The sequence below is a fragment of the Puma concolor genome, chromosome E2, assembly GCF_028749965.1.
Source record: "Puma concolor isolate L17-30 chromosome E2, mPumCon1.1.hap2, whole genome shotgun sequence".
Classification (NCBI taxonomy): domain Eukaryota; kingdom Metazoa; phylum Chordata; class Mammalia; order Carnivora; family Felidae; genus Puma; species Puma concolor.
This window is the reverse complement of record NC_141681.1, coordinates 20,632,087-20,659,654: the sequence shown is the minus strand read 5'-3', so window position 1 is coordinate 20,659,654 and position 27,568 is coordinate 20,632,087. Positions and strand designations below refer to the sequence as shown.

Genomic DNA, 27,568 nt, shown 5'->3' with positions numbered 1-27,568 from the left:
GGGCTTAGGGCACACTGCTGACAGTTTAGTGAAGGGATGGGTTTGAGGGGACTCGTGTCTTTTTCAGAGCATAGGGAGGTCTGACTCTCCAGCTCAGGCTCCTGCAGACAAGAGAGCTGGGGCTAGCCTCCCCCAAGAAACAAAGGGAATGCAAGCAGCTAGAGCTTCCCCCCATGCTGTCTTGAACCCAGTGTTGATGAGACTGCTCAGCACAGATCCCTTGGCCCAGGCTCCCTGCCCCGAAGTCCAATCCAGAGGCAGGCGCTGGCTCTCCAAGAGCATCAGCCTTCAAGGGAAAATCCTGCAAAAGACAGGAGGTGTGAATTTTGGCAACACTGTTGTTGTGTGTGTATATATATCTGTTGTTTTCCAAAACACACAGGGTAAATGAGCCAGGATAAAAATAGATGGCAGCAAAGAAACAGAAATGATGCAGCCTCGCTTACAGGTGCAAGTGACTATCGTGCAGGTTCCTTCTCAGAAAACAGAACACAACACTTCCCAGGAGGGAACAGCACTGCCACACCCAGCCTCTGACTCTAGGGAAGCCCCTCTAGGTGGAGGAACGGGGCCAGGGTGGATGCAAGACAAGAGTGGCCATGCCCTTGGTCACCAAGAAATCTGTCCCCACCTGGGGCCTGACACCAGGCAGCATAGGCTGGATTCTGCAATTCCCCAGTGCAGGCTGGCATCTCCTTTTCCTCCATGAACTGGTGAAGTGGCCTTTTTGGTTCCTAGTCTAGAGCAGAAGCCCTTTGCTAAATCCGAGACTATGGAAATAGTCATGGAATGGAGTGTTCCTGCTTGGAAATGTGGACTCTTTCCCAAACAGGAGTCCTGAAGAGCTACTACCTGAATCGAGGTCAGTGGGTCAGCGTCAGCCTCAATCCTCGCTGAGATCATTAGGAAAAATGGTCTCCAGCAAACACGCTCTCATTCATTAAGTGAGACAACAGGTCCTCTTGGGAAAGGAAGTAAAGGGAGTCATCCATCCACCTATGAAATACATTTACTGAAGGTCTGCTCTACCCCGGGTTCTGTGCCAGGCCTGGGTCCTTGCCCCTGGGGAGAAGGGGCAGGAGTCTAGATCCTTGGTGGATATTGGTACCATTATTCTTCTAAAGAAGAAGCCATCTTGGGAGGGGAGAGGTTGGGTCTCATCATGGACACACTGAGTTCGAAGGGCGTGTACGATGTCAAGACTAGTAAACCGTTAGGATTTGTGGTCTGGAGCAGGGTGGGAAGGACTGAGCCAGCAAGGCCTATGGAAGTCATGAGCAAGGTTGGTGGAGTCTCTGAGGTGGGTGAACATCCCTGGGGGGAACAGAGGTAAACACCAACACTCACGGGATAAAAGGGGAAGAAAAGAGTCTGAGAAGGAGCGTCCAAAGGCCAAGAGGAAACGAGAGAGGGTTCAGAGGGGGAGGAAAGGGGCATCTGAGTCCATCAGTACCAAGAGGTCAAATACGATAGATTCACTGGAAATCCTAATGAGAAGAATGTGAGTGTCAGGCCAGGGACATGGCCATGTTCTGGTGGACTGAGCTGTGAGTAGGGGAGACCGTGTAAGCTACAACAGTGAGGAGAGGCAACAGAGAGTGGCTGGAGGGGAAAGTGGGGTCAATCAAGGTTTATGATTTGGTTCTGTTAGGATGGAAGGACTTAGCACGGTTCAAGGCTGTTGAGAAGGAGAGAGCAAGTTAAGAAGCAAGAGGGTCTAGCAAGAAAATGATTACGAAGCCCAGGCAGGCAGGAACACGAAGTTGAGCCCAGGGACATTGGCCCATGGCAGGAAAAGATGCTGTTTGGCCCATACGGGAAAGGAGGAAGGGAGGGACCGCTGGGAAAGCTTCCAGATGTGCAGGCAGATCTCGCCTGTGGTCAGGAAGCATTTATCAGAAGACCTAGGACAGAGGAGCAACTGGAAGGAAAGGTCTTTAGGAGGGCAGGTGACCTGCCTGCATTCGCAGAGCTAGTGAGCCACAGAGTCAGGACTCAAACTCAGATCCAGGTGTCTCCAAAATCTACACTCTTAATCCCACAGGCCCAGTGAGAGGATAAAAGTAGCTTAATTTCCCCTCTGGGTCCCTTTTCTGAGTTTCCTTCTAAAAGTTACCTCTTGCTGGGGGAGAAGAAGAAGAAAAGAGAGCAAGGCTGGCTTTGTCATTTTGCTCTGGCGCTGAGGAGGGTATGAGCCCGGGGAGTGAGGGCAGCGCTTGGCCCTTCGTTGCGACAGGCGGGAGTCTTCCCGGGCTTCCCGTGAAATGATAAAGCAATTCATAAACACAAGACTTGCAGGGGAGGGCAATGAATCTCGGGGGCCCTGCTAATTAAAAAGCCCGTATTACATTACTTCCTCAAGGGCTCATCCTCTAATTTTTAGGATTATGGTACATTGATTAATTTATACAAGTTTTTAATCCCTCTGTGCTTAATGAAGTCCAGGAACATGGGAACAGGAGCATAATTGAGCTTCATATTATTTTATTAGGGAGAATTATGGCCCAACGTGTCGTGAAGAAGTTTGTGAGGGTGGGGAGGCAGTGCTCATGCTGTTAACCAGTTGCTTTCCAAATGTCAGTGGGGACATTCCCGTGGGGGCAGGCACAGAGGGAGTTCATCTGTCTAAGCCCTGCTCTTCTGTGGCTCCTGGTGGCCATAAGGAAAAACACCCCATCTTTGGTATGGGGCACCGTACCCACAATGGCAGGGCCACCTTCTCATAACTGTTCCCTCACCACCCCCCAGCACTCTGTCACCAGTTGCACAAAACCGCCCCTCCCTCAAGCCCTCCCTCTGCCCCAAATGCTCTTCTGTTCTCATCTCTTTATCTCTCTCTCTCTCTTTTAATGTATGTTTATTTTTGAGAGAGAGAGAGAGAGAGAGAGAGCGCGCGCAGGGGAGGGGCAGAGAGAGAAGGAGACACAGAATCCAAAGCAGGCTCCAGGCTCTGACCTGTCAGCACAGAGCCTGACGCGGGGCTCGAACTCATGAGCTATGACATCATAACCTGAGCCTAAGTCGGACGCTTAACTGACTGAGCCACCCAGGCACCCCCCTGTTCTCATCTCTTGATTCAGGCTCACGCGCTGTCTGGGGAGCCCTCCTCGAACCCGTCCCCTTCCAGGCAGAACCCATCTGCAGCAGAAGGCCTTGTCTCCCCCAGGCTCCCCAAGCTTTTCAAAATCAAGAGAGCTTGGGCTGAAAGACCTCCTATGTTTCCTGCAGGCCTAAGAGCCTGTGTCTCCGTCTTGGGAGCTTGCATTCCGAGGGAATTTACTTAGTTACTTAGAATGACTCAAAAGGCTAGAACACTTCATGATAAACAAGGTGGATGAGCCAAAAGGGTAGACAGGTGGGGGAGACCTCCTCCCCAGAGCCGCGTCTCCCCGTCACCCAGGGTTTGCAAAAGGCCTGAACTGGGGGCCTTCTGACTTGGGCTCCATCCCTGGCATCCCTGCCTTCTAAGTCTCCATGTGACCTTAGTCAGTTCCCTTCTCTAAGCCTCAATTTCCCCAGCTGTGACCTCAGGGCAAGAGACCTAATGATGCCTCCTGGGGCCCTCTTCTACAGGTACTTTCAAGAATTCCAGAACTCCCCACAAATCTGCAGGATTCTGGTCCAGGGGCCCTGGAGTTTGGGTCCCACACCCTCTAGAGGCCAGAACTGGAGTTGCAGGTGTGGAACCAATGGAGAGGCTGGCCAGTTTTTCTGACTCTGGTAGATTCCAGGATAAATCCTTCACCCCAGAGAGCTGGCCCATCTCTGGTTCCTAAGGAAGCAGAGCTCAGAATCTGTGTTGCATTTTGATTCTTTCTGCCTCCATCAATTCATCGCTGCTCAAAAGCTCTCTCTCTGTGTCACGCTCCTCCTCATGGAAAGAAAGGAAGGTCCATCAAACTAGAGAGAAGGTAAAAAGGATTTTCTGGAGCTCTTGATGCCCCTAAAATCACAGCCCAGAAGAAGCTCCTTGTTCATTAGGGAGACTGAGAGTGGCGCTGGTGGCCCAGCATCTCTCTCACCTCTTCTCCAAGCAAGCAATGCTGCTCTAATAGAAGTGTCCCCAGGAGATGTTTTTCAAGTAAACTAATCACTGACTAAAATTATTCTGCCATTGGATAGATATAAAAAGGAACTTGTGCTTGAGAAAGAATCCAAATCCTGGACCATGATTCAAGGTCATATAATTCTCTACCTCTGTTGTACAGATGAGGAAACTGAGGCAGTCAGAGAGAGTCATTGTACTGGAACAGATCGAGATTCCTGACCCTCAATCCCATGCTAGACCCCCAAAACCCTGCTACCTCCCACTTCAGAAAACTTTCTAAATGGACCTTGAAATAAATCAGGCCTCCATCCACAGCATACTCTGTCCAAAGTGAAACAGAAAGGGCCAAGCAAAAGCTAGAGGGAGCATTTGTCCAGATGACCATTTTATAATCAGGGATTCAAAGTCCCCCAGGGTTCACAACGCATTCCAGGGTTTCCTGTCATCATAACAGTAAAACTGCCTGTTTTGGTTTTATTCTTAAAAAAACAATAAAGAGATTATCAGTGTCCTGTTTTCTTTCTCTTTCAAGCAGAATGGTTCATGAGTCTTCCAGGGCTGGCCAAGGGAGCCCACACCAGGGTCAGTGGGGGTCAGCTGGCCAAGGGACTCAGAGCTCAAACACTGGGTCCTTCCGCCATGGGAAGTGGGAATTCACAGGGAAGGTACAGTGATGATGATCCTGCAAATTCCTCAGCAGACGATCTCAACAAGACCTAGAAACTGCATTCAGCTGCACAGAATTCTAAAGGAGCACCTCGAGATGCCTCCAGAGCATCAAGTCACTTTCTAAAGAGAAAAGAGCAACCATTCTGTCTGATTGACGCTTTATTATAAATGGAAGACACCTATGGCCCATGATGTGTTATTAGTGGGGACCGGCTCACGGTGACCTGAAACCCTCTCTCTTATGTCATTTGGAAGCAAAACACTAAATTTACTTTTAAAAGAACAGTTTTCATTTTAAGTCAAGTTTCAGACATGACAAATGTCAGGTCATGAAAACAATGCACATCTGTTTCTGCTGCTGTAATATATAGTCAAATTCTGGATCCCATTAAATATACATTTGGTCCAAAATCCAAACATGATGTCAAATGTCAATTTTTAATCTACATGCCAACAAATCACGCTTTTTCCTACTTCAGGAAGCATCATTTGTCACTTATTAATTGGAGAAAGGTCAACATTTGCCTGTTTCGATATTATAAATATTTATAATTTTATGTAAAATGGATTTTAAGTCCAACATCAATAATATACTGATTTAATATCATTTCTTACTGAAAATCATGTTTTTAGCTTTTACCACATGAAAATATTGTTTTCAAAAATTCTTAAGGGGTTTTCTTATTTAATTTTATTTAATGTTTATTCAGTTTTGAGAGAGCACAAGTGGGGCAAGGGCAGAGAGAGAGGGAGACGCGGAATGTGCAGCAGGCTCCAGGCTCTGAGCTGTCAGCACAGAACCCGATGCGGAGCTCGAACTCACAAACCGTGAGATCATAACCTGAGCCGAAGTCGAACACTTCACCAACTGAGCCACCCAGGCACCCCAGGGGTTTTCTGATTTAAGTACACCATTGTGAAGAAAATCTTCAAGCCAACAAATGTTAGGAAGCACAGGTCTGATAACCACGTATAGGTGAAACCACGAAGCTGGCTTCTCTAAATGGCCTCAAAGTTCTCCATGACGTGGGGTACACCAGCCTGAAATGTAAATGGCACGCGGTGAAGTCACCTGTTGTCCACTGGGTGCGGCCTTCCCAGGAAACGTAGGACAGGGAAGGGCTTCTTCCCAACGTGAGAGCTAAAGGCAACGTGTAGGGAGTCTAGAACCCCACACCTGGCCACAGACTTCAACTTTTGGGTGCCTTTGTCTGCAACCTCACTAAGTTTCCCAAACATTCAGCTGCCTGGCTGGTAGGAGCCCAAGTTGGTAGAGCCTTAAAAGCACCAAAAGCATGAACCCAATTACTATCCATCTGGGACTCTCCTAGGGAAATGACCAGATGCAGACAAATCTTCAAGCACAAAGAGTCACTGCAAGGTTTTGACAATAATACCAAATCCACAAAGAACCTATAAACATTCAAAATCAGGGGATCACTTAAGAGCATCATTGGTGCAGGCATTCACTGGGGTACAGCACAGTCACATAGTGTGCAAGCCGTGTGCACACCCATTCACACTGCCAGTGACAGAATCCAAGAGCCTGTGAGCACCTTGCTTACCAATGTTTGTTTCACAAGGTAAAATGCAAGGGCATGATGTTTTGAAAAGATAGGCTCAAAATTCCATCTGTAAGTTGACATGGTGATCAAGGGCACAAACTGTGGCCAGAGAGCGTGGCGTCTCAGGTCCCCTCATCTACAAAACGGAGCTCATGTAAGCAGGGCCATTGTGAGCACTAAATGAGATAAAGATATTTAAAATGTTTAGGCAAAGGCTTGGTTTCTGCTGCTATTAATGCTTCCTTGTGGCATTATTATTGTTATTATCCTGCCTTGATTGCTTTTATTAAGATAACTAGATCCTTTACAGCCTATGCTGTGAATAGATGTTCTCTCTGGTTTATAAGAATCAGGACAATTTTCACTTTCTGCCTCACACTCTTCGGTAATTTTGTAACTTTTTTATTTTACGAGGAACACATTTACTTCTATAACCAGGAAAAAGATGAATTTTAACTAAAAGTAGAAAGTAAGTTATTTCCCAGAGGAAAGCTCCCAAGTTTGCCTGGTCTTAGGGGAGGGCTGGTGCTCAATTTGTGACTTGGGCACTTTGATATCTCAGTTGGAATGATCCCATTTTGCAGATGAGAAAACTGGAAGGCAGAAAAGCGACAATTTTGGCCCAAGGTTACTCAGCCAATGAGTGATGGAGCCAGCACTAAAACCAGGACTCCTGACTCCCCAGCTCTGTGAACAATGAAATCAAAGATCTGCTTCCTCTATAGGTGGTGAGATCCCCATCACCTGTCAGAGACGAATGCTCATCTCTGAGAACAGCTACAGGAAAGATTCCTTCCACCTGAGTGAAGTGACCACTAAAGATTTCTCTAGTACTGTGATTCTGTAATAGAATTCTAGACAGACCAAACTTTAAAAAGCCAATCATGAGGACAATGCCTTCTGACAAAAGAGTAGAAGTTCAGAAGAGAAGAAAAAGATCTCATTTACAGTGGAGGGAAAAAGGACAGAACTGTAATACTGGCAGAGATAAACAACCTTCCCAATATGAAAAGCTCAGAAAGAAACGTGATTAAATTTTGTGCTTCCTGCCCCACCCTCCTTCCTTCATTGTGTGTGTGTGTGTGTGTGTGTGTGTGTGTGTAAAGAATACTTAACATGAGATCTACCCTCTCAACAAATTTTTAAGTGTACAATATACTGTTGTTGACTATAGGTACAATGCTGTACAGCAGATCTCAAGAGCTTATTCACCTCGCTTGACTGAAACAGCACTGTTCACGATAGGCAAGATGTGGAAACTACATAAATGTCCCTGCATTGCTATTGGTGTGCATGTTTTTTAAGGAAAAGTTGCACCCTCATCTCTTCAGAACCTTGGGGGCAGGAATGGCTGCCGGCTTTTTACATGGAGGGTCCCTCTTCATGGCCACAAAAAGCAATGTAAGCAGAGCTTTAGCATTCGTAATTTTCAGATAAGGAAAGGAGCTCAGAGAGGTCAAACGACTCGCCTCAAGTCGAAAGGGTTTGGATCTCCAGTTACCAGGCAGTCTACTCCACGGCAATGTTAAGGGGCAGCCAGAGGGCTGAGACACAGCATCCAGGGATGTGGCGCCTTCACCTCAGAGAGGCCAGACACCTCTCAAATCCGGTCATCCTCGAACGTGCCTTGGCTTTCCAAGCCCACCTCATCCCACTGACACTTGTATGGGCAAATGGGAGCATCTGGTCCCAGGAAATTACAACAGAAACCATCTACGGCAAGCTCTTTCTCTGCTTCCTGCCTCCTGGTCTTCTGGGAGCAAAAGAGACAAGAAAATAAGGACCATTTTAGAAAGAGGCTCTCAGTCCTGGAGGCCTGGAGCAGGGTTTCATGAGTGTGAACAGTGTAGTGATTTGAGGTGGACACCTAGACGCATCATCAAATTACACAGAATCACACAAGAGGCCCTCTCCTTTTTAAAAAAATTTTTTTAATCTTTATTCATTTTTGAGAGACAGAGCATGAGCGGGAGGGGCATAGAAAGAGGGAGACACAGAATCCTAAGCAGGCCCCAGGCTCTGAGCGCTCATCACAGAGCCCGACGTGGGGCTGGAACCCACGAATCGTGAGATCATGACCTGAGCCGAAGTTGGACGCTCAACCAACTGAACCTCCCAGGCGCCCCGGCCCTCTCCTCTCTTGAAGTCTCTTTTATTTTGTGTTAGTTTCAAGTATATTATGAGATATTTAGATACACTAAAAGGTATATGAAATACTACCATAGTCATTCAGGTACCTACTATTCTGCTTAAAAAATGAAACCTTATTGGGGCACCTGGGTGGCTCAGTGGGTTAGGTGTCCAACTTCAGCTCAGATCATAATCTCATGGTTTATGAGTTCGAGCCCCTGCATCGGGCTCTGTGCTGACAACACAGAGCCTCGAGCCTGCTTACGATTCTGTGTCTCCCTCTCTCTCTGCCCCTCCCCTGCTTGTGCTCTAATTCTCTCTCAAAAATAAATGAGCATTGTAAAAAAGAAATAAAACCTTATTAATAGAGCTGAAGTCCCCAGAACACCCTCCCAGCTGCATCACGCTGACCTTACCCCCACCCCCAAGATGGAACTACCTTGAATTTGAGTGTTTATCATTCCCATGCATTTTTTCATATTGTACTGTATACACTTGTGCCCCAAGCAATATGTATTTCTTGGGGTTCTCCAGAGAAACAAAACCAATAGACATACAGAAAGAGACTTATTTTGAAGAATTGGCTCATGTGGTCATGCAAGCTGGAGGCCCTAGAAAGCCAGTGGTATATAGTTCCAGTCCAAATCTGAAGGCTTAAGAACTAGGGAAACCAATGGTATTCCCAGTCCAAGTCCAAAGGTCCAAGAGATCATGACCCGAGGAGGTCCAAGGGCAGGAGAAAATGGATGTCTCAGCTCTAACCAAGACAGCAAATTACCCTGTTCTATTTGTTCTATTCAGACCCTCAATGGATTAGATGATGCCCATCCACACTGATGAGGGTCTTTCTTTACTACATCTACCCATTCAAATGCTTTTCTGGAAACATCCCCACAGTCACACCCAGTAATTTTATACCAGCTATTTGGGCATCCCTGAGTCCAGTCGGGATGACACATAAAATTAACCATCAGACACTATTTGGTAGTTTTTGCATGTTTTTAAAGAACTTTATTAAGCGGTATCATACATATATTTTACTCTGCAACTTTTTTTGCCACTTAACCTCAAATTAACAGGATTCATCCATCTTGATATATGTCACTCTAGTGGATTCATTCTTCTCTCTGGCCAAATCCAGCTGGCCACCTGTTTTTTGTAAGCAAAGTTATTAGAACACATCCACACTTGTTCATTTAAGTATTGTCTATGACTTCATTACCATTAAAATGGCAAAAATGAGGGGCGCCTGGGTGGCTCAGTTGGTTAAGCGTCCGACTTCAGCTCAGGTCACGATCTCACGGTCCGTGAGTTCGAGCCCCGCGTCAGGCTCTGGGCTGATGGCTCAGAGCCTGGAGCCTGCTTCCGGTTCTGTGTCTCCCTCTCTCTCTGCCCCTCCCCAGTTCATGCTCTGTCTCTCTCTGTCCCAAAAAAATAAATAAATAAACGTTAAAAAAAAATTTTTTTAATGGCAAAAATGAATAGTTATGTTAGAGACTGCATGGCCTGCAAAGCCTAAAATATTTTCTATCTGGCCCTTTCTTGATGCCTTACCATAGAGTATTCCATTATTACTATTATCCAGCTAATTCATTCATTCTTCTCTTGATAGATATTTAGGTTGTTTCTATTTGATGGGATTACAAACTGTGGTTGTAAACTTCCTCATACACATCTGTTTGTGAAGTCACGTGAGAGTTTCTCTAGGGTTTATGTCTATTGGCAGAAGCACTGGGCCTTAGGGTTTATGCCTGTTAAACTTTTATGGAAATTCAAAAAATGTTTTCCTAATTGATTTTACTAATTTACATTCCCAAAAAGAATGTAAAATAGTTTTGTGACACCAAATTCTCACCAACATGTGAGAATAGTACTGTGGCACGTTTTGTTGTTGTCATTAGTCTGATGAGTATGAAATATCTTATCATAGGTTTTCATTTGCATTCTTCCAGGTTACGTGTGAGGTAGAATTATATTTGCTTATTAGCCATTTGTGCTCTTCCATCATTTGCCCATTCACACCTTGGGCCCCCTTTCCATGATGGTGTTTGTCTTCTTCTCGTTGATTTATGTCAGTTATTTCCATGTTCTGGATACTGATCTTTTGTCGGTAATATTGCTAATATCTTCTCCCAGGCAGTTTGCTCTTCACTTTCAATGGTGTCTTTGGTTAACAGAGGTTTAAAATAAATATTTAGGAGTAGAAATTACTGAGCTTTTTTATGGTTTGTGCTTCTTTGTCTCAGGGAGTAAGTATATATGAAGTTTAACTTCAGGCAATAAAGATAAAATGTTTTCCAGTCTTATACCAATAGGGCAGTGTCTCAGAAAACTTGTGGCCCCAGATTCATCCAATGCTAGGTATTTTCATCCTTTTAATTTGTGCCAATTGAGTGGATGAAAATGATCTCACTGTGACCTTAATTTGCATTTCCCAGACCACAGATGTTAAAGAAATGTTAAATATCTCTTTGTGTGTTTATTGGCCTTCTATACAGTATTGCATGCCAAATGTTGATTCACATCTTGTACCCATTTTTAATTTTGTTTTTGGAGTTTTCTTTTGATCTGTAAGAGCTATTTTATATTCTTAATAGTAATCCATTTCAGGCTGTGCATATTGTAAATATCTCCCCCCCAGTTCATAATTTGTCTGTTGAATAACAAAAGTTCTTAATTTTAATAAAGCCAAATTTACCAATCTTTGTTATAATGAATACATTTTATATCTTTAAGAAATCTTTTCCTGCACCTAAGGTTACCCAAGATAAACTCTTGCAAATGTACAGCAGGAGACTATACAAAACTGTTCTTAACAGCATGGTTCAAAGAAGCAAACATCCTGGAAACAACCAAATGCCCATCACCGGGACAGTGAATCAACAAACCGGTATACTCACACATGGAATATTATAAAACAGTCAAACAAATTAACCACAGTGAGACATAATAATACAGAAAAATCTTAGCAATATAAAGTGAATAAAGTAATTCTCAGAAGATCGAAAACACCATGACACCCTTTTTAAAAAGTTAAGAACAATTCCATTAAAAACACACAGTTTTAGGAAATTTTAAGTAGAATAAAACTGTATACAAAATAAACCAGAATAATGAGCATTTAGTACAGGGAGATGGTTTCCTTGTGCTGCAGAGACAAAGGGATGGGATGTAGGGAGACCACACTGTTAGATATAGGCTATTATATCAAGGTCCTAGTTTTTATTTTAGGTGGTATGTTCATAAGTGCTTGCTGCATTATTAATAATAGCTGAATATAACAAAAGCAAGCCAAAATTATGGTGAGAGTGTTCCACAAACCTATGATTATAATTAATCCAATTCTGTGTACCTAAAATTAAAAAAAATAAATAACTATGGGGGTGGCTGGGTGGCTCAGCTGGTTAAGCACCCGACTTTGGCTGAAGTCATGATCTCACGGTTCGGGAGTTCAAGCCCTGCATTGGGCTCTCTGTTGTCAGCACAGAGCCTGCTTTGGATCCTCTGTCTCCTTTTTTTTATTTTTGTGTGTGAGTGAGCGAGCTGATTGTTTTCCATACAAATAATTAATTGTCCCCAAACCATTCATTAATCTGTTACATCATCTCTGTCACTAGGAGGCTTGCATAGGTGTGTGCCTGGCTTCTCAATTCTGCTCTGTTAATCTATTTGTCTAGCCCCACAATAATAGTACAGCTTCTTAATAACTATAGCTTTATAACAAGTCTTGATGCCTGACTGAGTCTACACCTTATTCATCTCCAAAAGTGCCCTAGCTATTCTTAGCCCTTTGTTATTCTATATCCTATATTAGGATATATCCTATATTCTATATCCTATATATAGAATATATATATATTCTATATCTATATCTATATTTAGAATAAGCCTATCATTCTCTACCAATAACCTGTTAGGATTTTTATTGAAATTGTATTAAATTGATTAATTTGGGAAGAACCAACATCTTTTAAATATAAGGTCTACATATCCTTGAACATGGTATATCTCTGTGTTTATTTAGGTTTTCTTTTAGTATTATAATTTTCTTTCAAAGAAATCATATACAGCCTGCATTATATTTATTCCTAAGCAAGTTACTTTTGTGCTGCTATCATAAATAGTGGTTTTAATGGCTTAATGCTGATGTACAGAATACAACTGATTTATGTAGATAGATCTTATATCTAGCTAACTTAATGAGCTCTTAGTAACCCTAATTATTATTTTTAGAGTCTCTTGGATTTTCTCTGTAGATAATCATAGTTGTCCATGAAGAATAGAAGCCTTACTTCTTCTTTACAGTTCTTACCCTCCTGTTTTATACACTTCTTGTACTATGCTGGCCAACACTGCCAATGTAATATTGAAAAGAAAAGGTAAGAATAGACATCCTTGTCTCCTTCTCAACTTTAAAAGAAATGTATATTTCCTCCCTGAGTGTGAGGGGTTTTTAATATATGTTTGCCACATATACTTTGTCAGGTTAAGGAAGTTTCCCATCACAAGGATTGTACAAGTACAGAAGGTAGCATGCCTATATGTCCCAATTTGCCAAATTTATACCTGTCATCCCACGATAATTATTAACAGCGCTCCTTTCATTCTCTGAAGGGGTTTAGTTTGGACAATAAATTACATGTTCCCTCTAATAGAAGGGTAATGTTACATGGCAATGATAGTGAGGCAATGTGATCTATGATTATGAGATGAATGAGAGGACCTTGGAGGTTTTTGTCAGCCTAGAGGCTCCAGCATGTTTTCTGCCTAACTAGGAAATTTCCAACCTCAAGTAACAAAGCGGTAACTACCTACTCCTTCCCTGTGCAAATTCATCAGGAGAAATGCTCTGGAGACAGCCCCAGTATTGCCCAAGTTGCCATAAGAGAAGCAAGAAACACACAAAATGGAGCGATTATCTTATCAAAAAACCAGCACGATCGGCAATCTGAGAATGAAGCTGACAACAACCTGGCTTGTCACATGCTCTATTTTGTCACTTACATGCCCAATATAAATGCAAAAATGTGAAAACCAAGGGCGAGATTGAATGGCAATGGATCCATTCTGACACTGGGCATGAGCCACTTATTGAAGACATAAATTATAGTGCTGTCACCATCTCCCTTCCTATTTGCAAATAAATGTTGTCATCTAATTGTACAAGACTTGGAGATTGTTTAACAAATTTCTCTGAGGAAGGGCTCACAGCAGCTCAGATTCCCTGGACACCCAGATTCTATCTTTCTACTTTGGCTGTCTCTCTGCACGTGGTTCTTTTTGTTTTGCATGACAGGCACCGTTATCCTCTCTTCTCAGCCTTTTATGGAGATACAGTTACAAAGATCCGATGTGTTTCTTGACTGATTCCATTAAGGAATCATTAAGGATGAGAGATGGAGAGAGGCAGGCTCTAAAAAAGTAGTGAAGGGAAGGTCTTCCTTGATGCAAGAGGTGATTCACCAAGCACAATCACCAAGTATGGGGACTCTGCAGAAGAAGACCTCTTCTTGCCCTCTTTATCAAGACAGAAAAACAAGGAACACAAAGACAATCAAAGGCTGAGGATGAGGCCTGGAGTTCTAGGACTTGGGGTACGTTTCTGAGTCTGTAGACTCCCCACTTGCTACCTATGCACAAAAGTCTTCAGGAATGACAGGACAAGGGATAAGAGCAGTGACGTTGGCTGGCTCCAACTCATACATTTATTCACTACCCAAGAATGGACCATTGAGCACTGGCTGGTTTGGATTCTCCCAGGAGCAGACCCTTAGGTAAGAATTCAAGTGCTAGCAGTCTGGGAGACAAAAAACAAAAACCAAAAAAACAAAACAAACAAACAAAAAACATCAGAAGAGGAGTGTGACAGTTAGTAAGAAAAAGAAAGTTCGTAATAGGGGGGCATCTGGGTGGCTCAGCTGGTTAAGTGTCCAACTCGGTTTGGCTCCTGGTTTGTGGGTCCAAGCCCCACATTCAGTTTCGCACTGACAGTGAAGAGCCTGAGTGGGACTCTCTCTCTCTCCTGCTCTCTCTGCCCCTCCCCTGCTCATTCTCTCTCTAAATAAATAAACAAACAAACAAACACTGAAAAAAAAGAAAAAGGAATGTGGCCAATAAGGATGCATTATCAAGTTCCTCCTACGGTGACCTCTGAGATTCAGTGTGTGGCCTGTGTCTTAGACTTACCCCTTCGGGAAGGGGAGAGAGCTGGGGTATTTACACACTCTGGCATTAGCTGAAGGCTGCTTTTCCAGGGGTGTTAATTTCCCCATTTCTGGTCTTCCACACAAAAGTCTACTCTGCCTCACACCTTCAGCAGGGCGGAGCAGGCTTCAGTAACCTAAGAGAATCTGCCGGCAAAGAAGCATCGAAACTGGCAGTTGGAAAACAGGCTGAGGAACCATAAAATGGTAAGGGTTAGGAGATATGGACAGGGCATCAAGGTCTGCTACCAGATCCTACTATTCCCAAGAACTGTGCTACATGCCCTGGCTATACCCATCAACAAGTGAGAAATGGTCTCTGATCATGTGGAGCTTGCTGGAGACAGAGAGCAGGTTATGTGTCGCTGCACCTCTTCTTTCCTCTTCCCAGGGCAGACAGGAGGCTGCCACAAACCTGTGCCTTGTGTGTGCTCTACAGTCATCTCTAAATTGCCTGAGTCTTTTACTTCTGCCCCGTCCTATGTCTTCATCTCCATCCCTCCCTGTCTCAGTCCCTCTAACTGAGGCTCTGAAATGTCTCCTTTCCCTTCATCCACATTATCTGATAATAACAGTGATGTTACGGTTACACCAAAAATAACAAAATACCAGGGCACGTGGGTGGCTCACTCAGTTAAGCTCTGACCCTTGATTTCAGCTCAGGTCATGATCCCACGGTTTGTGAGATCAAGCACTGTGTCAAGATTCTGTGCTGGCAGTGCAGAGCCTGCTTGGGATTCTCGTTCTCTCCCCTTCTTTCTCTGCCCCTCCCCTGCTCATTCATTCTCTCTCTCTCTCTCTCTCTCTCAAAATAAATAAACTTTAATAATAATAATAAAATACCTAGGAATAAACTTAACCAAGAAGATGAAAGACCTGTATATTGAAAACTATACAAATAAATGGAAAGATACTCCATGCTCATGACCTGGAAGAATTAATACTGTTGAAATGAACATACTACCCAAAGCAATCTACCGACTCAATGCAATCCTTATCAAAATTCCAATGGCATTTTCCACAGATATAGAACGAAAAATCCTAAGATTCGTATAAAACCATAAAAGACCATTAATAGCCAAAGCAATCCTGTGAAAGAAGAACAAAGCTGGAGGCATCATACTCCCTGCTTTCAAACAATATTAAAAAGCTATAGTGAATAAGACAGAATGGTATTGGCATAAAAACACAGAGGTCAGTGCAAGAGAATAGAGAACCCAGAAATAAACCCACATAAAGAAGATCAATTAATTTATGACAAACGAGCAAGAATATACAAAGGAGAAAGGTCAGTCTCTTCAATAAATAGTACTGGGAAAACTGGAAAAACACATGCAAAAGAATGAAATTGGACCACTCTCTTACACCATACACAGAAATTAACTGAAAATGGATTAAGGACATAATTGTGAGACCTGAAAGTGTTAAACTTCTAGAAGAACACAGGCAGTAAGCTCTTTAACATTGGTCTTGGTGATGGTACTTTTTTAAATTTTTAAAAATGTTTTATTTATTATTTTTGAGAGACAGAGATAGAGTATGAGCAGGGGAGGGGCACAGAGAAGGGGAGACACAGAATCCAAAGCAGGGTCCAAGCTCTGAGCTGTCAGCACAGAGCCCAATGAGGGGCTCAAACTCACAAATGTGAGATCATGACCTGAGCCAAAGTCAGATGCTTAACCAACTGAGCCACCCAGATGTCCCTTGAGTGATGGTGTTTTGAATCTTACACCAAAAGCAAAAGCAACAGAAGCAAAAATAAATATGGAGGACTACAACAAACTAAAAAGTTTCTGCACAGCAAAGGAATCCACTAACAAAATGAAAAGACAACCTACTGAATAGGAGAAAATATTTGCAAATCATATATCTAATAAGGGGCTAATATGCAAAATGTATTAAGAACTTATATAACTCAATAGCAAAAAAATTTCAATTAAAAATGGGCAGAAGCTCTAAATAGACATTCTTTTCAAAGAAGACATAAAGTATGTGGAAAGATGCTCTACATCATTAATCATCAGGGAAAGGCAAAGCAAAACCACAATGAGATATCCCTGTTAGAATGGCTATTATCAAAAAAACAAAACAAAAAAAAACTAGAAATAACAAGTGTTGGCAAGTATGCAGAGAAAGGGAAACCCTCATGCACTGTTCATGGGACTATAAATTGGTGCAACCACTATGGAGAACAGTGTGGAGATTCTTCACCAAAGTAAAAATACAGCTACCATATGATACAGTAATTCCACTCCTGGGTATTTAGCCAAAGAAAACAAAAACACTAACTCAAAATGGCATATGTACCCTAATATTCATTGTAGCATTATTTACAGTAGCCAAGATATGGAAACAACCCAAGTGTCCATCAATGGATGAACAGATAAAGAAATTGTGACATATATATACAATGGAATGTTATTCAGTCGTAAAAAAGAATGAAATCTTGCTATTTGCAAGAACACAGATGGATCTCAAAGGCATTATGCTAAGTGAAATAAGTCAAACAGAGAAAGACAAATACCATGTGATTTGTCTCATATGGGGTTTAAAATAAAATTTTAAAAATTAAAAAAAAAAAAAAGCTCATAGATACAAAGGCAGTTGCCAGAGGTGGGGGTAGAGAGGTAAGAGAAATGGGTGAACTGTTTTAAGTTTGTTTGTTTGTTTAATTTAAAACAAATTGATAAATAAATAACAGTGATGAATGATACCATTTATTGAGCACATGCTATATACTAGTTAATGGGTTAACCTATGGTTATTATCTCATTTAAATCCCCTAAACAACCAGAGCCTCATGCTGATGCTCCCAACCCTGCTCCTGTCTTATTCCACCTGCTAGATGGGACCTCGTTGGAAAACAGGCATGTCCCAAATTAAGTGCAAGGTGCCCCAGGCCAACTGGTCACTCCCTTACATGGGCGAGCCAGGCAGGGCCTGCCAAGCACTGCCTCTGTGGTCTCATGCAGCTGGAGTCCCAGCATGCCCTGCATCCTCCAGAAGGGACCTTCTGCTCCTTTCCAGTGACTCCCCACCTCCCAAGGGTAGACCATGCCCGCATCCCCCGTGTTAGGAGCTCCAGAGGCAGGAGAACGGACAAAATGGCTTCTGCAGTCCTTCTTAGTTGCTTTAGGCAGATGTCACATTTTGCCTCCCTCTCCTCTATGCTTCTATCTTTGCAGCCTGAAAATGGGGGACTTGACTAAATCAGTAATTCTCAGACCCTACTCCCATATGACATGATTCCCCTTCTGATGGATTAATGCATTACCTTGTCCCCGATGATGCATTTTCATGGTGCTTTCTAGACACGGTGCCCTTATGATGGTTTTCATGGTAGGGATCCAGGCACAGTGGCAAGGTAGTTAGGAGACTGTCAGGAAGGGGGGTGGGAACGGGGGGGGGGGGTATAGTTGGGTGTCCCCTTGTCTGCTGGTGCAGCAAAAGAGCTCAAAGTCAGAGCCTGGGAAATACAGGCCAAGAAGGGTCAATGACAACGAAAGGAAAGATAATCACTCTCTACTGGGGAAAAAAGCAAAAGAGGGCAGCCCTGCTTATCTTGCATTCTGGCAGAACTGCAGACCACCAGCTCAGATACTTCAAAAGACCCCTGGCTCAGCTCCCCAGCCCCTCCCCTGAGGTTCCTGCAGCGAGAACATCATAATACATCTCCTCATTTTCTTCTGCACTTTTGAAGTCAAAGTGTGGTCTGGTTAATTAGATGTTAGTGGGGGCCTGGGGACACTGGAATCCAAACTCAATAAATTTCATTTCTGAAAGACAAAGAGGTCAAGAGCATATTAAATTTGAGCACCCACTGAGCTCTGCCGGGGCATTTATTTAGCCGGGCTCCTTACAGTTTAGGCAGAGAGAGAGCACCGGGCGGCTTTTGGAGGCTGGCTGGATGCGGGGGCAGGCCTGGAAGTGTGCCCGTCTTACATTGTGGAAAAGAGGGGGGCAAGTCATTCAAATGTTTTCAATATAAATAGCTCAGTCCCACAGTCAGAATTTGAAATTTCTGCCAATATCCGACTCCCTTCAAGAGTCTAGCCGGGGGGCGCCTGGGTGGCGCAGTCGGTTAAGCGTCCGACTTCAGCCAGGTCACGATCTCGCGGTCCGTGAGTTCGAGCCCCGCGTCAGGCTCTGGGCTGCTGGCTCAGAGCCTGGAGCCTGTTTCCAATTCTGTGTCTCCCTCTCTCTCTCTGCCCCTCCCCCGTTCATACTCTGTCTCTCTCTGTCCCAAAAATAAATAAACGTTAAAAAAAAAAAAAAATTTAAAAAAAAAAAAAAAAGAGTCTAGCCGGGTAAACAGCCTGGCCCTTCCTTTCACTTCCTGCTGAAATTAAACCCACCAGCTCCGCTGTCTCTCTGGGGGAGGCCAGCACCGAGCAGAGCCCACTCGGAGCCACTTCGAGCCCAGTGGGCCAGACAACCCCTCTTCCCACGCTCCGCTATTTCTCAAATTATCTCAGAGCCATAGCCACAGAACAGGAAGTTCTGCCGCTTAAACTCCATACCCCCATTTCCCTGACCCCCACAACAAGGAAACATAAACACACAACTCCCCAGCTCTGTGGCTGCAAGCCTCCATAGCTCTGGGAAAACCAATTCATGCCAGATGTCCACAGGGCAAGAGACCTTGGTCCCAGCAGGAAAGTGTGGTGTGGCGCAGGCCCAGGGGCGAGACAGCGAGACCACTCCTGGCCCCTCCACTTGTCAACTTCTAAGCTCAGGGCTTTTCTCTAGGACTCTCCCACCTCCCTTCATGAGTGAGCACTGCCTGCTATCTTTGCCAGGATTCTGATCCACATTCTGCCAACCTCATAAAATGCAATGGGCGACTTTCTCCGCGCTTTCTAACTCAGCTACAAGTTTATAACAAAATGTGCGGAGTTTGAGGCTAAATCTTAAGGGTGCATTTTGAAATATCCCTGTTGCTTCGCTTTGTTTTGTTTGTTTTCTTCTTTCCTTTAGTGTGTTTTGATTGGGGAGCGAAGGTGTTAGTCACGCATGAGGTGTCTACATTTAGAAAATTACTGATTCGGCAGTTTAATTACATTTGGAGGCCACTGAATAGGACTGTTTCCCTTTATTTAGACAGCCTGAATCTTCTTAGTCATGATTTAGGAATGTGATAATCCAAGTGTAGCTTTATCTTGAAAACTTACCAAACCACCAGAGCACTCTCTCCAAGCAAACAAAATGTCACGGTGAGACACTCAAGTTTGGACATCCCTAAAACCCGCTACTTAAGACTTCTCGTCTGGCAAAATCCACCAGTGCCTGCTGCAGCGCTGGGTGGGTGGTAACTGTCTCTGACTGTGGCTCTCCTCTCTATTTCTGTAGCACAGAGTCACGCAGCTACAATTATTCCTTACTTCTGCACCCCGGGCTTTCTGCTGTTTTGAGAGAGGCCCTTTTTGGTTTTAAACTTTAGCAAGAGGCAGTCTGTCGTAGTTGGAAGAGTTCCGCTGAACCTCAAGGTCTGGACCCAAGGTCTGCATTTATCACCATCTTTAAAAATCAGAGACCCTTGGGGGGCGCCTGGGTGGCGCCTGGGTGGCGCAGTCGGTTAAGCGTCCGACTTCAGCCAGGTCACTATCTCGCGGTCCGGGAGTTCGAGCCCCGCGTCAGGCTCTGGGCTGATGGCTCAGGGCCTGGAGCCTGTTTCCGATTCTGTGTCTCCCTCTCTCTCTGCCCCTCCCCCGTTCATGCTGTGTCTCTCTCTGTCCCAAAAATAAATAAACATTGAAAAAAAAATTTTTTTTTTTTTAATTAAAAAAAAAAAAATCAGAGACCCTTGGGGCGCCTGGGTGGCTCAGTGGGTGAAGCGTCTAACTTCAGCACAGGTCATGATCTCACGGTTCATGGGTTTGAGCCCCACGTCAGGCTCTGTGCTGACAGCTGGGAGCCTGGAGCCTGCTTCACATTCTCTGTCTCCCTCTCTCTCTCTCTCTGCCCCTCCCCCACTCATGCTCTGTCTCTCTCTCTCTCTCTCTCTCTCTCCCTCTCTCTCTCCCTCCCTCCCTCAAAAATAAATAAGAAACTTTTTTTAAATCAGAGATCCAGGGTAGGAAATCCCCAAGAGCTCTTTCCAGGTGAACCACCTAATATTCTTAACCAAGAAATCTGAAGAAACCATTCAGTGATGAACTTGGTGGCCTCCATCTGCCTACTTTTTGCTTCCTGAAAATAGTTTGCTAGAAATTTCAGAGCTGTGTCTGAGAGGGAGGAATATTATGAAGAAGGTTTTCAGTCAAAGAAAGTATTCCCTCCCCTGGGGGAAGTGCCAGTGATCTGGAGAAGCAGGGGCCCAGAACCTTGGGAGGCAAGAGAGCCTCAAAGAACTGTCTTCTCAATGCAGTCGAACCCTTCTCAATGCAAGCCCAGTGGGAAGTGACTCACAGCCCAGACTGAGCCTCTCCTGACACTGGGTAGGCTCCTCCCACCAAGACAGAGACTTCTCTCAGGGTAAGGCTGGGAATTCTGTAGGGTGGTACACCCCACCCAGAAGGGGAGATTCTGATCTGTCCACAGCCTGTCCCGGGAAGTTTGAATAAATTTAACTTCCTATATTAGAATTGGGAGGAGTCAGTTTCAATGTAATTAATACCATATCCCAAAGCAGAATTCCCAGGTAGAAAGTCTGCTGTGGGCCTGTGTTCCACAGTCATGTTCAGCTACTAGCAGTAAGTGTCAGAGTCCCAAACCTCTTCTCATAAGAGCCTTGGGCACCCACCATCGGCTGTCACCTCGCCCCTCACCTCTCCAGTTTCCTCATCTATCAAGCCCTGACCCTCTGGATTTTTTGCCTATGTCTATGGGTTACAGGCGGTTGTGTGTGATGGCTAGGGTCTAGAAACCTGACCTCTAAATCCTCTACAGTTGGGACACCTGGGTGACTCAGTCAGTTGAGTGTCTGACTCTTGATTTCAGCTCAGGTCATGATGCCAGGGTTGTGGGGTCGAGCCCTGTGTTGGGCTCCACAGTGAGCATGGAGCCTGCTTAAGAATCTCTCCCCCTCCCCACCTTGGCCCCTCTCCCCTGCTCATACTCTTGCACTTTCTCTCTCTAAAATAAATAAACAAAAATTTAAAAATAAATCATAAATCCTCTATAGTCACAGTCCCCACCCACCTCACTGAGGTCCCCTGAGGGAGATGTGTGCTCAGTGGTCAGAGATCACAAAGATGATGTATGCTTCCTACAGACTCCTGATGAACCCGGCTGAGCCACGAGGATAGCAATTCTACTATGTGAATTGTGAGAGGCATCAAGGTAGTCACTTTTCCCTTTCCCCTTCCCTGCTCACATATCAGCCCCCTACGTCTCCGTGGCTGGGAAAAGGGAGATCAAGGAGAGCAGGAGAAAGAAGGCATTTTCTGGGGTGCCTGGGTGGCTCAGTCAGTTAAGCGTCCGACTTCGGCTCAGGTCATGATCTCACGGTCTGTGAGTTCGAGTCCCACGTCGGGCTCTGTGCTGACAGCTCAGAGCCTGGAGCCTGCTTCGGATTCTGTGTCTCCCTCTCTCTCTGACCCTCCCCCGTTCATGCTCTGTCTCTCTCTGTCTCAAAAATACATAAACATTAAAAAAAAAAAAGAAGGCATTTTCCTGTAGTGTGCCCCAAACCAACAAGTTCTATCTGCAAACCTTATCCCATTCAGTGAACCTATGCAGTGTGCTTTTGGCTAGATAATGTGTTGAGATGTATTTCTCTTTTGAAAAAAAAAATATTTTCTTAAATTGTTCTTCAAAAAGTTTAAAAATTAGAGTTCTTCTGCCAGCCATAACTAAGTAAATGGACAAAACATATGAAACAACTGTTTCTCCATTATTAGATAAGAGGCAATGCAGGTCTGTGATCCATGAGAGAGGGAAACACGAGCTTCACAATGCCCTGGCTTTCTGTTTGAACTTTCCGTCCAGACCACGCAAGGTGATGGAGCCCTTATAGACCAGAGTGGTTTCTGTGAGCTGAGAAGGCAAAGATCAGAGTTCTGTTGAGGCAGCTGGAATCTGTGGGTGAAATCCTGGACAGAAAGGAGCAGAACCAAAAATGAAGCTTCAGAAATAAGTATAAAGGTCCCCTTAAGTCTTTGGTCAAATGCTAACCTACATGTGCACAGGGTAAGACACCAAGAGGCTTGGCCAAAAACAACTACTGAGTAGTTGTGAGCTGAATGCTGATCCCACAGTACTGGGAGACACAGTGGTTCCAGCCACCAAGAGTTGAGATAAATCCCCGAACACCCTCGCCATCCAGCAGAGACTGCAGAGAGAACACACCTCACACTCTAACTCAGTGTACTACTTTAAAACCACCTCAAAAAAGTCTTTTTTTTTAAACCTAAGATGATTAAGTTATTTTTAAACATAAATTAATTGACTACCAGAAAACAAATCTACATTCCTTAAAGGAAAATAACAAGATCCAAAAGCTCAACAGTGTGCTATCCGTAATCTCCAGCCTATGATCAAAAATCACTAGCCATGTGATGTAACATGTGACCCATAATCAAGAGAAAAAGAAGTCAAAAGAAACAGACCAATGGGAGTAGGGAGATGGGCAAAATGGACGAAGGGGAGAAGGAGGTACAGGCTTCCAGTTACAGAATGAGTAAGTCACAGGGATAAAAGCTGCAGCACAGGGAATATAATTAATGGTATTGTAATGGCACTGTATGGTGACAGGTGGCAGCTACACTTGTGGTACACACAGCATGACACAGAGCTATCGAATCACTATGTTGTACACCTGAAACTCATGTAACATTGTATGTAAACTGTACTTCAATTTTAAAAAAAGAAAACAGACCAAGAAATAATAGATATGTTGAAATTAGCACACAAGGGTTTTAAAATAATTATCATAAATACTTGCAAAGATTTAAAGGAAAATATGAGGCAACAGAAATGCAGAATTTTAATAGAGATATGGAGACTATAAAAAAGAACCAAAGAGAAATTTAAGAACCCCAAAATAAAATATCTGAATTGAAAAATTCAGTAGATTGGCATAAAAACAGATCAAACACTATAGCAGAAAAGATCAGTGCAAAAGACAGAGTAACAGAAAACTATCCAAACGAAACACAGAGACCTAAAAACAAAACAAAACAAAACAAAACACAACAAAATGGCAGACACAAATACAATCAACTAATCTTCAACAAAGGAACAAAGGCAATTCAATGGAGAAGAAGTACTCTTCTCAACAAATGTAGCTAAAACAACTGGACATCTACATGCAAAGATTTCATCTAGACACACACGTTACATCTTCCACAAAAATAAACTCAAAACCATAAAAGTCCTAGACCAACGACCGGAGGAGAGAATGTTGGCAACCTTAGGTTTGGCAATGACTTTTTAAATATAATACCAAAAGCATGATCTGTGAAAGAAAAAATTGCTAAGTTGGGTTTCATTATAATTAAAAACTTCTGCTCTGTGAAAGATAATGTTAAGAGTATGAAAATATAAAACACAAACTAGGAGAAAATCACTGCAAAACACATATCTAATAAAGAATCTGTTTCTAAAATATACAAAAAACTCTTACAACTCAACAATAAGGAAACAACCCAACTTATAAATGGGTAAAAGATCTGAACATACACTTCACCAACAAAGAGATACAGATGATGGATAAACATATGGAAAGATGCTCAACATCAGGCCATTGAAGAATTACAAATTAAAACAACGAGATACCACATCATACCTATTAGAATGGCTAAAATATAAAACACTGATAATGCCAAGGTTCTAGATCAAAAGGAACACCTATTCATTGCTGGTAGGAATGCAAAATGGTACAACCACTCTGGAAGACAGTTCGGCAGTTTCTTACAAAACTAAACATGCTTTTACCATAGGATCTACCAACCAGACTCACTGGTGTTTACTCAAAAGAGTTGCAAACTTACGTTCACAAAAAGGCTACACTTTAATGTCTACAGCAGCTTTATTCATAATTGTCAAAACCTGAAGGCAACAAAAATGTCCTTCAATAGGTGAATGGATAAATAAATCATTGTACATCCACACAATGGAATATTATTAGTGCTGAAAAGAGACAAACTATCAAGCCACATGGAAGAAACATAAATACGTATTGCCAAGTGAAAGAAGCCAATCTGAAAAAGTTACATACTGTATGATTCCAACTTCAAAACATTCTCAAAGGGCAAAACCATAGAGACAGTAAAAAGATCAGTGTTTGCCATAGTTTGTGGGGAGAGAGGGAGAGATGAATAGGTGGAACACAGGAATTTCTAGGATGGTGAACTATTCCGTATGACACTATAATGGTGGACACATTATTATACATTTGTCAAAATCCATAGAATGTACAACCCAGAGTATTTCCTAATGTAAACTGTGGACTTAGGATGACATTGGCACATCAACGTAGAGTCATCAGTTGTAACAAATGTACCATTCTAATGCAAGATGTTAAAAAAAGCAGAAACAGGCAAATGTGGTGGGCTATATGACAGCTCTCTGTACTTTCCATTCAATATTTCTTTAAATCTAAAACTGCTCCAGGGGCACCTGGGTGGCTCATTTGGTTAAATGTCTGACTTTAGCTCAGGTCATGATCTCGCAGTTCGTGAGTTCGAGCCCTGCTTCGGGCCCTCTGCTGTCAGAGCAGAGCCCACTTCAGATCCTCTGTCTTCTTCTCTCTCTGCCCCTCCCCTGCATGCTTGCATACTCACTCTCTCCCTCTCTCTCTCTCAAAAATAAAATAATCTTTTAAAAACAAATAAACAAATCCAAAACTGCTCCCCAAAAAAGTCTATTAATTTTTTAAATGGACAAAGCTTCAGTGTCCTATGGGGTAAAAAACTAGAGGGCCAAAATAAGAGAGAGAGTTGGATAGAAGGAAAGGAAAGGAAAGGAAAGGAAAGGAAAGGAAAGGAAAGGAAAGGAAAGGAAAGGAAAGGAAAGGAAGAAGGAAGGAAAGAAAGAAAGGAAGGAAGGAAGGAAGGAAGGAAGGAAGGAAGGAAGATGGAGGAAGGAAGGAAGATGGAGGAAGGAAGGAAGGAAGGAAGGAAGGAAGGAAGGAAGGAAAGAAGGAAGGAAGGAAGGAAGGAAGGAAGGAAGGAAGGAAGAAAAAGATGGATGGATGGAGGAAGGAAGGAAGGAAGGGGGAGGAAGGAAGGAAGGAAAGAAAAGAAAGAGAGGAAGGAAGGAAGGAAGGAAGGAAGGAAGGAAGGAAGGAAGGAAGAGGGAGGGAGGGAGGGAGGGAAAGAAACTAACAAAACATTAACGCCAAAGATTGTCCAAAATTGATGAAAAATACCAACCCACAGATACAAGATGTTCAACAAAATCCAAGCAGGATAAACTTAAAGAAAACCATACCTAAACACATCATAATCAAATAGGTGAAAACCAAAGATAAAGAGAAAATCTTCAAAGGAGTCAGGTGTGGGGGAGGGTCACATGATGGTGAAGGAAACAGGACCAATCATTGACTCCTAATCAGCAACAATGCAAACCAGCAAATAATGGAACATTTTTAAAGTGGAAAAAAAAAATTGTAAAGCCCGGCCAACTGCAAATTCTAAATCCAGTAAAAACATCTTTCACAATGAAAGTAAAATAAGCATTTTAAAATAAAAACTAAGAAATTTTGTCACTAGCAGACTGAACTCCAAAAAGATTTTTTTTTCTTTAGGAAGTTATTCAGACTGAAGGCAAATGATACCAGATGAAAACTCACATCTGCACCGCAGGAAGAAAGTATGCACTGCAAACAGTAAATATGTGGTTAAATAGAAAAGACTTTTTTCTCACTTCTTAATTTCTTTAAAATTCAATTGACTATTTATAAAACTAACAACAGTGTATTTCAGGAAACATAACTTATATAAAAGTAAAATGTACGTGCACAGTAGCATAAAGAACAGGAGGGGCATATGACTATACCACTGCAAGGTTATTAAATCATTCAGTAATTGTTCCATATGACATTAACAAATGAGTCTAGGTAAAAATCCAATCCAATACACAAAATGTAACATCAAAAACAAATGCCCAATTAATTCAAAAGGAGCAAGAAAGGAGGAAAATAAAACAGGAAGACAAAGAAAAAATAAATGGAAAGATGGTAGGGTTAAATATAGTCATACAAATAATTATGTTAAATGTAAAGGCAGAGTTTTTCAGATTAAATTTTTGATTGATTGATTGATTGATTTTAGAGAGAGCATGAACAGGGGAGGGAACAGTGGAAGAGAGAAAGAATCTTAAGCAGGCTCTACTCTCAGCACAGAGCCCGACATGGGACTCGATCCCACGCCCCTGGGATCATGACCCGAGCCGAAATCAAGAGTTGGAATGTTTGACTGAGCCACCCAGGCGCCCCCAGAATAAATTTTTAAAAGTAAACTCCAAACATATGCTGCTTACAAGGGATTCACTTGAAATATAAAGTGACAAAAAAGATGAGGAAAACGTATGCCATGCAACAACATAAATCTCCCAGTATCAGAAACAAAAGAGAGGCCATCCCTAACTATACTCCAGACGTTGAAAGGAAAAGGAGAGAATATTCTAAATGATTTTATGCCACAAAATTTGGTAATCTGATGAAACTGACAAATTTCTTGTAAAACACAAATTACCAAAATGGATACAAGAAGAAACAGGAAATATAAACAGCCCTATATCTATTTAAAAATTTAATTTAGTATAGAAAACCTTCCCACCAAGAAAACATCAGGTCCCGAATGCTTTACTATTCAATTTTATAAAACATTTAGGAAAAAATAATGCCAATTCTACATAAACTCTTCCAGAAAATAGGAGTAAAAAAACACTTCCAAACTCCTTCTTTGAGACCAATATGACTGAAACAAAACCATACGAAAGGGGAATTATAAGAAAAGAAAACCACAGACCAACATGAATATAGATATAAATGACTATAGATATAATAG

The 27,568-nt window shown here is 42.9% G+C and overlaps 1 long non-coding RNA gene across 2 annotated transcripts in view; it reads right to left on the bottom strand.

The window, feature by feature from the left end:
- Positions 1-27,568, bottom strand: part of LOC147573425 (uncharacterized) — a 783,429-nt gene that overhangs the window by 614,658 nt on the left and 141,203 nt on the right. The window lies entirely within an intron of this gene.